Source organism: Carlito syrichta, unplaced genomic scaffold (assembly GCF_000164805.1).
Source record: "Carlito syrichta isolate Samal-C Ts95f unplaced genomic scaffold, Tarsius_syrichta-2.0.1 Scaffold302306, whole genome shotgun sequence".
Classification (NCBI taxonomy): Eukaryota; Metazoa; Chordata; class Mammalia; order Primates; family Tarsiidae; genus Carlito; species Carlito syrichta.
In genome coordinates, this window is record NW_007246402.1 from 352,956 (window position 1) to 364,969 (window position 12,014).

Here is a 12,014-nt window from a genome sequence, read left to right on the forward strand (position 1 = left end):
GAGCGGCCACTGCATTCCAGTCTGGGCGACAGAGTGAGACTCCGACTCAAAAAAAAAAAATCCAGTGGGAATTGGGAAAATCTGGGTCTAGGGCTGAGTGAGAGGATTTGGCAGAAACGACATAGACATAAGAGTTGAAACCATGGAGCAAAATGAAGGACAAGAGGGAGGAAGACCCAGGTCAGATCTCTGCAGAATACCTGGATTTTAAAAAAGTAGGTGCCCTTGTGGGCAGTGACAATGTCTTAATCATTTGTCTCTTCTGCTTCAGTTAGCGGTGATGTCTGCATAACGGAGCCCCACAGGAACTTGTTGAATTGACTTGCAAATGTCTGCTCTGGGGAATCAAGAGCACAATTTGTGTCCCTTGAGTCTTGGCCTTCTTTAGTAACTGACCCAGGAGTGACACAGTAACAGGCAAGCAATTCTCATGACCGGTGCCATGTTAATGTTATTCTTATGCTTTTGAATATTTCCTTTTGGCATAGGTAGCAATAAGGATTATCAGGCCCAAGAAAGCAAACAAGTGTGGTCAAGATGGAAAACACAAACATGCCAATTATAGCACCAGGTTTTAAGAAAAGTGGCATCCTGGGGCACTGGGAGGCAGGTGGAGAGTTTTAAGTGATGGGTATAGGTATAGAGTGAACTATTGACTGAGAAAGCCAGTGATTGTTCTGTTTCTTTAGGTAAAAAATGGAGACTTTATTATCCTTTTCTTTAAGCTTACTTGAGATTTGTACTATGTGTTTAATAACTCAGGGGGTGTATTTACAGAAAAACTTGGCAATGGTAGTTTAAAAACGGCCTTCCTGCCCCTGGAAATTATCATAGACATACTTAGACAAGAAAGCTTGCAATGATACGGTCAACAGCTTCTCAATGTGGTATTTCCAAATCTAATGAGCAGTTAGGGAGGACTGATACAATCCACCAAACTCATCTGAGCTTCAGACCCCAACTTCAGAGGTGAACTAACGGATAGAATGGAATATTACTTAAACTCAAGGCTGAGGACAAGGGCTACAGTGTCAGAGTTTGGACATCTATTGATTATGGAGTAAACATGGTAATATCATGGGAGTGAAAAGTCTGTGACCAAATTTGCCCTTCATTTTTCTGCTTTCTGCACTACTGTGTTTGACAACTATGTAGTTTATGCCTGAGTGCAGCAGACTCAGGCAGTGGCAGACTTTGAGTTAGTATATAAAGGCAAAAGATGATGTCATCATCTAGAAGCAATTTCATTTGGGATTAGGATTGCCAGATAAAATACAAGATGCTCAGTTAAATTTGAGCATCAGATAAACAACAAACATTTTTAGTATACATATGTCTTATGCAACAGTTAGGACATAAATGTACTAAAATATTATCTGTTGTTTATCTAAAATTAAAATATAACTAGATGTCTTGTGTTTTTACTTGCTAAGTCTGGCAACTTCAGTTAGAACTGAGTCTCATTACTAAGAAGTTGTTTTCTCTTTTCTTAGTGCAAACCAGGATCTGGTTAAGAAAACTAATTTAATTTCAAATGTTTGGATTGATCCTGAAGAACTTTTGTGTGTACCGAGATGTGGAGGTGAGAAATTGACTGAGAACTGGCAGGTTGAGGATTCTTAAAGATGCTCCTGGCTTTGATTTTATATAAATTTTTTATTGTGGTAAAATGTACATAACATAAAGTTTATCATTTTTTTTTTTTTTGAGTTGGAGTCTCACTTTGTCGCCCAGATTGGAGTGCAGTGGTCGCTTCCGGTCACCGCAGCCTCGACCTGCTGGGCTCCGGCAATCCTTCCGCCTCAGCCTTCCAAGTAGCTGGAACTACAGGTATGTGCTACCACGCCCGGCTAATTTTTGATTTATTGTAGAGGTGAGGTCTCGCCAAGTTGCCCAGGCGGGTCTCGAACCCGCGGGCTCAGGCAACCACTCACCTCAGCCTCCCAAGGCGCAGGATTACAGGCTGAGCCACCGAGCCCGGCTTAAAGTTTATCATTTTAACCATCTAAACATTTCAATAGCTTTAGGATGTTCAAATGGCTTTTGGTTACATGGATGCATTGCATAGTAGCAGAGCAGTCTGTGCTTTAAGTGTACCTGTCACCTTCACCTGTGCACATTGTACCCCGTAGGTGATTTTTCATCCTCCTTTCCTGGCATCTCCCTTCTGAGTCTCCAATGTCCATTAAGCATTCTCTATGCCTTTGCAGATCCACTTATAAGTGAGAACATGTAGTTTGGTTCTCTGTTCCTGTTACTTCACACAGGATGACGGTCTCCAATTCCATCCAAGTTGCTGCTAAAATCATTCTTTTTATGACTGAATTGTATTCCATGGTATATATAGATATATCACATTTTCATCATCAACTGATAAGTTGATGGGCATTTACATTGATTCCACATCTTTGCAACTGTGAATTGGACTGTGATAAACATATGAGTGTAGGTGTGTAATGATTTTTGTTCCTTGGGGTAGATACCTAGTGGTGGAATTGCTGGATCAAATGGCAGCTCTACTTTTAGTTTTTTGAGAAATCTTCTTATTGATTTCCATAGAGGTTGTCCTAATTTGCACTCCCACTAATGGTATATAAGTGTTCCCTTTTCACTGCATCTGTACCAATCTCTATTATTTTTTGATTTTTAAATAATGGCCATTCTGATTGGGAAATCTCATTGTGGTTTTAATTTGCATTTTTCTGATGATGAGAGATGTTGTGCATTTTTCATATGTTTATTGGCCATCTGTATATCTTCTCTTCAGGCATGTCTGTTCATATTGTTTGCCCACTTTTTAATGGGGTTATTGCCTTTTTCTGGCTGATTTGTTTGAGTTCTTTGTAGATCATGGATATTAGTCCTTTGCTGGATATATAGTTCACGAATATCTTCTCCCATTCCGTGGGTTGACTACCCTGTTGATTGTTTCTTTTGCTGTGCATCTCACTTGTTTAAGTCTCACTTGTTTATTTTTGCTGCATTTACTTTTGGGGTCATAGCCATACATTCTTTGCCTAGACCAATGCTGTGAAGAGTTTTTCCTAAATTTTCTTCTGGGATTTTATGGTTTCAGATCTGACATTTAATTCTTTAATCCCTCATGAGTTAATTTGTGTATAGGGGGAGAGAGAGAGGATCAAGTTTCATTTTTTTTCTGTTTATGTACCTGTCCAATTTTCCCAGCACCATCTGTTGAATAGTGTGTCCCCTCCCTAGTGTATGTTTTTGTCTGCTTTGCTGAAGATCAGTTGGTTGCAGGTGTTTGGGTTTATTTCTGAATTATCTATTCTGTATTTTAACCCATCTTCAAGGATACAATTCAGTGGCGTTAAGTACATTCACACTGTTGTGTCATCTTCCCAAGCTGAAGTTCTCTAGGATTAAATAATAACTCCCCATACCCCTTCACCTTGGTCTCTGGCGGCCACCATCCTGGTTTTTGCCTCTATGAATTATTTGACTATTTCAGGTACCTCATATTAGTGAAATCATACAGTATTTGTCCTTTGGGGTCTGACTTAATTCACTAGGTAGAATGTCTTTAAGGTCTTCTCACGTTTTAGCACGTGTCAGAATTTCATTCCTTTCTGAGACTGTTACTCTGACGCATGCATGAACACATCTTGTTCATCCGTTCATCTGGGTTGTTTTCACATTTTAGCTGTTATGAATTATGCTGCTATGAACTTTTGTGTGCAAATATCTGTGGAAGCCTTGGCTTTCGATTTTTTTGAATGTATACTTAGAAGTGGAATTGCTGGGCTCTATGGTGATTCCATGTTCAATTTTCTGAGGAATCATGATACCATCTTCCTCAGTGGCTGCTCCATTTACCTTCCCACCAACAATGCTCAAAAGTTCCAGTTTTTCCACATCCCCACCAACATTTATTATCTTATTATCTTCGATGTTTTTGGAGTAATAGCCATCCCAATGGGTATGTGTAGACATAATTTGTAAGGATGGCTTGTCGGTTCGGCTCCTGGTTTACGTGAGAGTAGTTTATTCCTTCTCACTCCAAATCGCAGTGGCTATTGGCACTGGCATAAAATTATGTATTTGCTGCACAAGACATACCTATAAGTGTACAAAATAGATTTCCCAGTGAGGCTTTTAAATTATCTCTGAGGGTAGTATCGAAAGGAAGAGTTCCAGAAAAGTTTCAAACAATAATAACAGTGTTGGATTAAGCACATAACCTCTTTTTACTTTATAGAACATGGGGTGCTTTTCTTTATACAAGTTCTGGTTTGTTTGCTGAAACACACACTCAGACACATGCATTGTGATTTTGTAATCAGACCTCATAGACACATACTGAAGAATCCGAATAAATTCTTGCAATCTAGACCGAATACATTCTTGCAGTCTTTTCCTGGATTTTAGCTCTTAAGATATTCTGAATTTTTAGTAATAACACGCAGGAGGATGGCAGTTTCAAAGACAAGAGTGAGCTGGATTCAAGTTGGAAACAGAATTGATTACTCCTACATCTAATGATTAACCACCTTTTAGAAAACAGAAGATGACTGTTCCTATGGCAACAGAAGGCTTAAAACAAGAAAGCATTCAGCAACTGACATTTTTAGTCTGCTCTACACTGATCCAACTTGCTGGTGGAAAAAAAAAAAGCCAAGAACCAGAGCCAAATGTAAGCCTCCTGGCAGGGAGTTTTGACTTCACAGATCTTCCTCTTTCTAAATAGTTTTCCAGAAGAAATCAATCTGGTGCTATCTTGCCTATCTTCCAGCCTCCCCCAGGCCTGTTTCTCAACATTCTTGTGTGTGCATATGTGTTTCTCTATCTATTTGTATTCTATCTGTCTTACTCATCTCTTTGTAAATCTAGAGTCATGTTCTTCATAGTTGTCAATGAATCATTCAAGGTGTACTTTTAGATCAGAATTGAATAATGCCATAGAAATGAAGAAGTTTCTATTATTAAAAGGCCCTTGAAGAGGACTTTTTGGATTGCTCGTTAAGCAGAAGTCAAATCTTCTTAGCTGTTCTTTCTTTTCTTTTGTTGTAACACTATTTTTCATGAGTGAATACTTCTGATTTGGTTTGATACTAACAGGTCTTCTCATTGTTTTGTCTTTACTTGTAAGTGAACGCTGCGAGCAGCCTGCTTACAGATTCCACAGTTAGAAATTTCATGTTATTTTTAGCACCCTTAGTCCCAGTAAATAAATGTAATCTTATTTACATAATATGTGAGGTTGAACTCATGGTTTGCTTCATGCTTTTAACGTCATAAGCAGATAATGATATGAGCAATTGAATACTCATGGTCACTGTTTCTTAGTTGAATCAAAGACATTTACTAGCAGCATCAGCCTGATGTGTCAGCAGACATTTGGTAAATACCCATAAATGATTGCCAGTGGCACTACTTTTATCTAGAAAAGTTAATTCTCCAGCAACAACAAACAATTAACCAGGAGTTTTCCTTGAAACCATGTTCACTTGAACATTGATATGCACAAATGAAATACACATGAAATCTTTCTTTCCCTTTCCTCGTGCCCTTGGCAATACAGATGTACTACAGAAGCACTTACGCCTGATAGAGGCAAAGATCTTGAATTTAACTCTTCAGGTGTCAGGTTTTTCCTGACCATAAAGGTCGGAAGGGAGCATAAAGCCATGATCTTGAGTCAGAAGGATAGGAACGCTCCATGCTTCCCTTCCTCTCCAACCTAAACCCTCATAGCTTAGACTCAAAGACAAGGCTGAAGTTTTTTGTGTTTTTTTATTTTTATTTTTTATTGTAGGTCTCACTCCGTCATTTAGGCTAGAGTTCAGTGGCATGATCATGGCTTACTGTAGCCTCGACTTCCTGGGCACAGGTGATCCTTCTACCTCAGCTTCCCAAATAGTTGGAACTACAGGCGTGTGCCACCATGCTCAGCTAATTTTTTGATTTTTTTTTTTGTAGAGACAAGATCTCACTATGTTGTCCAGGCTGGGTCTTGAGCTCCTGGGCTCAAGCAATCCTCCCTTTTCAGTCTCCCAGTGTGCTGGAATAATAGGAATAAGCTACCATACCTGGTCAAGAATGCTGAAGTTTTAAAATGAACTGGATTGAGTCCTAAAAAAATGGAAGTAAATCTATCTTCATGACAATATATGACTGAAAAGTTATGAGCCTCTCTATGGTGTCATTTCAGGAACCTTCTGTACAACAGGAGACGGGAGTTTGTCAGAGAATTGTTGGTCGCATTTATTGGAAACAGAATTGTACCATGTTCAAATCTAGAGAGTTGAGACTCTTCACTAACTTCCTTCTATTCCTTTTTTTGGGGTTCACCTTCCCTCACCTGAAAAATCTCTTAGTGGCTCATTTATTTATTTTGTCTTGGTCAACCAACCATGAGGGACTAGCCATAGTGCTTGAGGGACTGTAGGTCATGAAGATGCTGGGATTAAACACTATTGATGAGATAACAGACCCCAGTTCTGCAAAACAAACACTAATTTATTAAACTTGCCAGGCACGCGAGCTCTGCATTTGGAAATACAGTCTCCCCCAGCTATGCTTGAGCAGAACTTTTACTTGTTATTAGGAGAGCACAGATGGTTCTGATTAGCAGAAGTGGTGACAAGGATGCTGATTGACTTCCATACCAAGGCAAGGCTGCTTTAACACACTCAACATTCCATCTGTCTTGCGTTAAAGCTGGTTTATTTTGGCTTTGCAGGTCCTGATATGATTTCAAGCAGCAAGGTTTCTCAAGGTGAGTGATTTTGAGACACAAGATTCTTCAGTACTGTCCTTGATGTTGAGTAGATGGAAAGAACATGATTGTTGGAGCTGTGTCTTTGATGCTGGCTAGCAGAAGAAACCCTTTTACAGTTTCACAGCATGACAACCATACTTCAAGGATGCCGGGTAGGCAGGGGCAGTGAGGGAGACTGGCCAGGAGTGGGTGGTGGCAGAGACAGAAGAAAACATGTCAAAAACAGATCCTGCACTGTGACCACATAAACGTGCTTGTGCAAAAGAATGGAGGGGAAAATCCCGAGGGCAGGGTGGACACTGGGTCTCTGCTGCATCCCCCAACTTCCGCATGGTAAGTGGCACACAGCAGGTGTCGTTAAATATTTGTTGAATGAATAGGGGTGGGGAGATATGAGGAAAACAATCTTAGAAGGAAAAAATTGAAGATAGTGAGGGGTTCAGACCCTGCGGCTGTGGCTGGGAGAAGTCCATGAGAGCTCAGGATTCCTGGGCTCTGTCATTCCTGAGACACACACTCTGCAACCCCGCCTCTAACACATTCACACCGAGCAGGGGCTGATACCAGGGTGAACTTTGCTCTCACAGTGGAGTGTGGAGAGAGATGGAGAGGAAAATCAAAGGACATTAGGTTCCTAAGGGGGTAGATGGGGTAGATGAGTGGAAATAAGCCCCTTGTCTTTTCATGAACTATTGTACACTTAACCTGTTCTGGGCTTGGGCTGGACACTGCACACAGTGTCTCTAGTAATGGTAGCTAAAGCCATATTACCAACCAACAAGGGGCCTGTGCTCAGAGCAGTCACGTGACTTACCTGGGCGACCACAGACCCTTGAGGGCGGGCCTAGGTTACAGCCTTGGTGTCCCATGCTCTCTCCGAGGTGAGCCCTTAGAGTAGACCTGTTCCTGGTCTTGCTTCCTGAGTCCCTTGTCCCCACTATTACCTAATGTAGGAAGCCCACAGGTGAAATGGGATCCAGAAAGCCCTTTTGCCAGCCTCCTCCAAGCACGACACTGGGCAAAGTGAACGAGATTGACCTTCCCGACCTTGGTGCTGGACAGGTTCAGAGGCCTGCCATTCCAGGGTGCTCACTGCCTCTTCCACAAGGCAGGACACAGAATGGGCAGAAACCCAAGGAATCAAATACTTCAATTCTTCGTTCTTTTCTGGCCACTCAGTGAAATTAGTGGAACTTGAAAGCCTGATAGTGAAGTAGACCCGAATGAGAATTGCACTAAGGTCATCTTGAAAAAGAAGAATAATCCATAAGGCATGTGGGGACGCTTTTGGCCTTCCTGTTTACATAGATATTAAAAAATACCATAAAACTACAGGATAAAACAATACTGGCACATGTTTTAGATGGCAATTTGTTAATATTTATTAAAATTAATGAGACATAGGAATTTTATTTTTAAGAACTATTCTAGAGAAACACTAAAAAATGCACATGATACATGTGCGAGGTTGTCCATTTCAGGCTTGTTTGTAAGAGTTTAAAAGTGGAAATCAGTACAGTACAGTAATGCTTAAAGTAATTAGGATATAGGTATAGTGTAGAATACTACTAGAACTGTTAAAAGGAATTAAGGAGACCCAATGTGCAGATATGAAAAGATCTGAAATATATTGGGAATGAAGACATATAAAAAGCAAGTCATAGAGCAACATTGTATGCTTAGGTTATAAACACAATGGAAAAAACTTGGAAGGATACACACAAGCTATTTTCAGTGATTAACTTTGCAGTTAGAGGAAAAGTCAATTTTTCACTTTTTTTTTTTTTTCTGAGTCAAGGTCTGTTGCCCCGGCTAGAGTGCAGTGGCGTGATCATGGCTCACCACAACCTCCAACTCCTGGTCTCAAGTGATCCCTCTGCTTCAGCCTTCCGAGTACCTGGTACTACAGGCACTTGCCACCATGCCCAGTGAATTTTTGGATTTTTTGTAGAGATGAGGTCTCACTATGTTGCCTAGGGTGGTCTCAAACTCCTGGGCTTAAGAGATCTTCTTGTCTTGGGCTCCCAAAGTGCTGAGATTACAGGTATGAGCCACCGAGAAATGCCTGGCCTCTTTCACTTTTTGGATGCATTTTTGTGTGGTTTTACTTTTTTATAAAAAGCATACTCATATGTTAATTGTGTATTTAGAAAACAAAGTCTAGTTATTTGGGAAATAACTGGGACAGATGAATTAAAGATTATTTCTGCTTTCATCCCGCAGGTGAATTGACATGAAATTTAACGGATTAGATAGAACCCATTGTTATCATTGGTATGGGCCACCCACTGGAAGGCAGAAAATCCATGAGGTCTTAGTGTCTAGTATAGTTAGTACATTGGAGAAAAGGGGGGAAAAGCCTGCAATTGCAGTAAGCTACAGCAGAATTAAGGAAGGCTGTATCTCTGGGAAAGTTATCTGTGCTACCCTGGAGGTAGGTAAGAGGATAACTGCTATCATAGCTGCCATACAATCATTCTCTTATCAAGCAGAAACATGGGCTAGATGATTTTTTTTTTTTTGAGTTGCAACCTCATTCTGTCTCCCAGGCTGGGAGAGTGGTACATTCATGGCTCATTACAGCCTCAACCTTCTGACCTCAGGTGATCCTCCCACCTCAGTCCCTTGAGTAGCTGGGACTATAGGCACACACCATCACACCTGGCTAATTTTTTGATTATTTTGGAGAAACAAGATCTCACTACATTGCCCAGGCTGGTCTTCAACTCCTGAGCTCAGGCAATCTCCCTCCTTGGCCTCTCAAACTGCTGGGATTATAGGCGTGAGCCACCACGCCTGCTAGATGGCTTTTTAAGAAATTTAAAAAATGACCTAATTGACTAGTAAAAATTATGAAATAATTATAGAAGTATGAAACCTAGAAAGAAATATTTCTTTCTTAATTCCCGCTTCTAATTCCACTTCCCTTCTCATTAATCACCACTGTTCGAGGTTGGTGTAAATGCTCTTAGACAGTATTCGGAACATTAGGCTTACACATATGTACACAAATACACATAGAAGCATACACATGCACAATGACTTGTGCAGAATTTAAAAAACATATAAATAGGACTTTACTATGATATCATCATTCTGAGTTTTGACAGGAGGCTGTGCCAACTGAACTGACTCCCTGATTTTTAGAGCTCTTCTCTGTGTTTCTTTAAGTCCTCGAAAGAAGGACTTGAGTCTTCTGGTATTTTCACTGAAACTCTTGGGAGAGCAGAGTGGAAAGGATTAAAAGTATCACTGAGGGGGTAGATGTTGGTTCAGATTTAGTAGAAACAGAATGCAGGACTTTTAGATTTGGGTAATTTATATGGTAGTGAGTTTAAGAATTTGGGTTTTAAAAATATGGACTTGAGTATGGGTTTTTACACTAACTATATCGACTTGAGAAAATTATTTAACCATTTAAAACCTCAGTTAGGATACCAGGTCCACAAACAAGGGGAAAGAGAGCCAGCTAGAAGTTCAAACTTCACCTGCATGCAATTTACTTATATAGTAAATTCTCACTTGTACTCCACAACTCTAAAAAAAAAACAAAACCCACAAAAACACCTCAGTTGCCTCATTATAAAATGAGTCTAACAGTGCCTACCTGATAGAATGGCTCTGAGAACTGAAGAGGCAATGCTTACAAAATGCTTATCACATCACAAAGTACGTAGGGGCTGCTCTAAAAAGACAACTGCAGCGATTATTTTGGACCTTTATTTTATTTTATTTCTGTTCCAGGTCACTCTGGAACACCTAGAGTCCTATTTAGTCCTTCTGAAAATTGCTTTTCCAATGACTTGACTTGCTTTTATTTTTGATCCAAGATCTGCACACATTTTCTACTGCTGCAACTTGCCAACCCTTCTACATGGTGTTTTGAAAATGAGCCAAGAACAAGCCAACATGCCTCACACACAGCTTCTTGGGTTTTCCTTAAATTGAGGTACGGCTGATCAATTTTTGCCTTTTAAAAATCTTGTTCGATTTAATGGCATAACTTTTCAAATTGACATTATGTTCTCGATGTCAGGGGCTGCAGGGTTTCCTTACTTTTGCACTTGTAAAGATTTGACTGTTTTTGTGCTTGCTGTCACTAGCTGACTCTTGACACTATCAACCCACATACTAGGATCACCATAGGTTAATTTGAGGTTAAATCAGAATACGTCTTATTTGCACATTGTGTTTTGTTAATTTGTCTGCTGATTCAATAAATCTTTATGAGCATAATTGAGTGCCAGGAATTGCACTGTGTTCCAGAAATACAGGGGTGAATACCATAGAGACAGTCCCTCCTTTCAGAAACAGAGTCTAGCACAAACTATACACATTAAGTGATGAATTACTAATGCAGTGGTGCTGTGCTGGGGAATGCCCTGTGAGAGGGATCCAGGAGGGCCTCCCTGAGCGAAGTGATACCGTTAAGAGATGTGAAAAAGAAATGAGTCACATAAGGAGTGGAAGAATATTCCAGGCAGTAGCAGCAGCATAGTCAAAGACCCGAACATGGGAAAAGTCTTGCAGCATTTGAGGAACTGGACGAAAACTCATGAGTGGAGTGCAGAGAGTGAGGGTGTTGAGAGCTGAGATGGGACTGAAGCCATATGAAGAATTTATTCCTTCCAGGAGTTTCTCTGACTGGTTTCTGATGATAAGTGGTTACATAGTCTAGACTGTTGGTAAGTTCAACAATGATGACAATATGTTTGGGTCTCTTTGAACAGAGCAATATTTTATTGCTCTGTGGTGATTAATGAAATCTTGTCTCCTTTCAAGTGATTGGATTCTTAGCATGACTTATTTTAATTCAAGTCAAAAAGTACAAAGACTAGTGAGTGAATACCTCATTTATATAAACAAATAACTTGGAACCAGAGACTCTTTGTTTCAGGCAGTCTTTTGCTACTCTCCTTTTTTGTGTTCCTCTTTTGTCTACTTTTCAACTTTTAAAACTTCGTCTAAATGTTATCAAATAGAATGAACAAAGCAAAATGCAAACAACAGTAGATATTGCTCCAAAGCTGTGAAACTCCATGCAGTCCCGATGCTTTAGCGTTAAAATTCTCCTTTTAGGCTGGGCGCAGTGGCTTAAGCCTGTAATCCCAGCACTTTGGGAGGCTGAAGTGAGAGAACTGTCTGAGCCCAGGGGTTCGAGACGAGCCTAGGCAACTTGGTGAGACCTTGTCTCTGCGATTTAAAAAAAAAAAAAAAATTAGCCAGGCATGGTAGTGTGTACCTGTAGTTCCAGCTACTTGGAAGGCTGAGG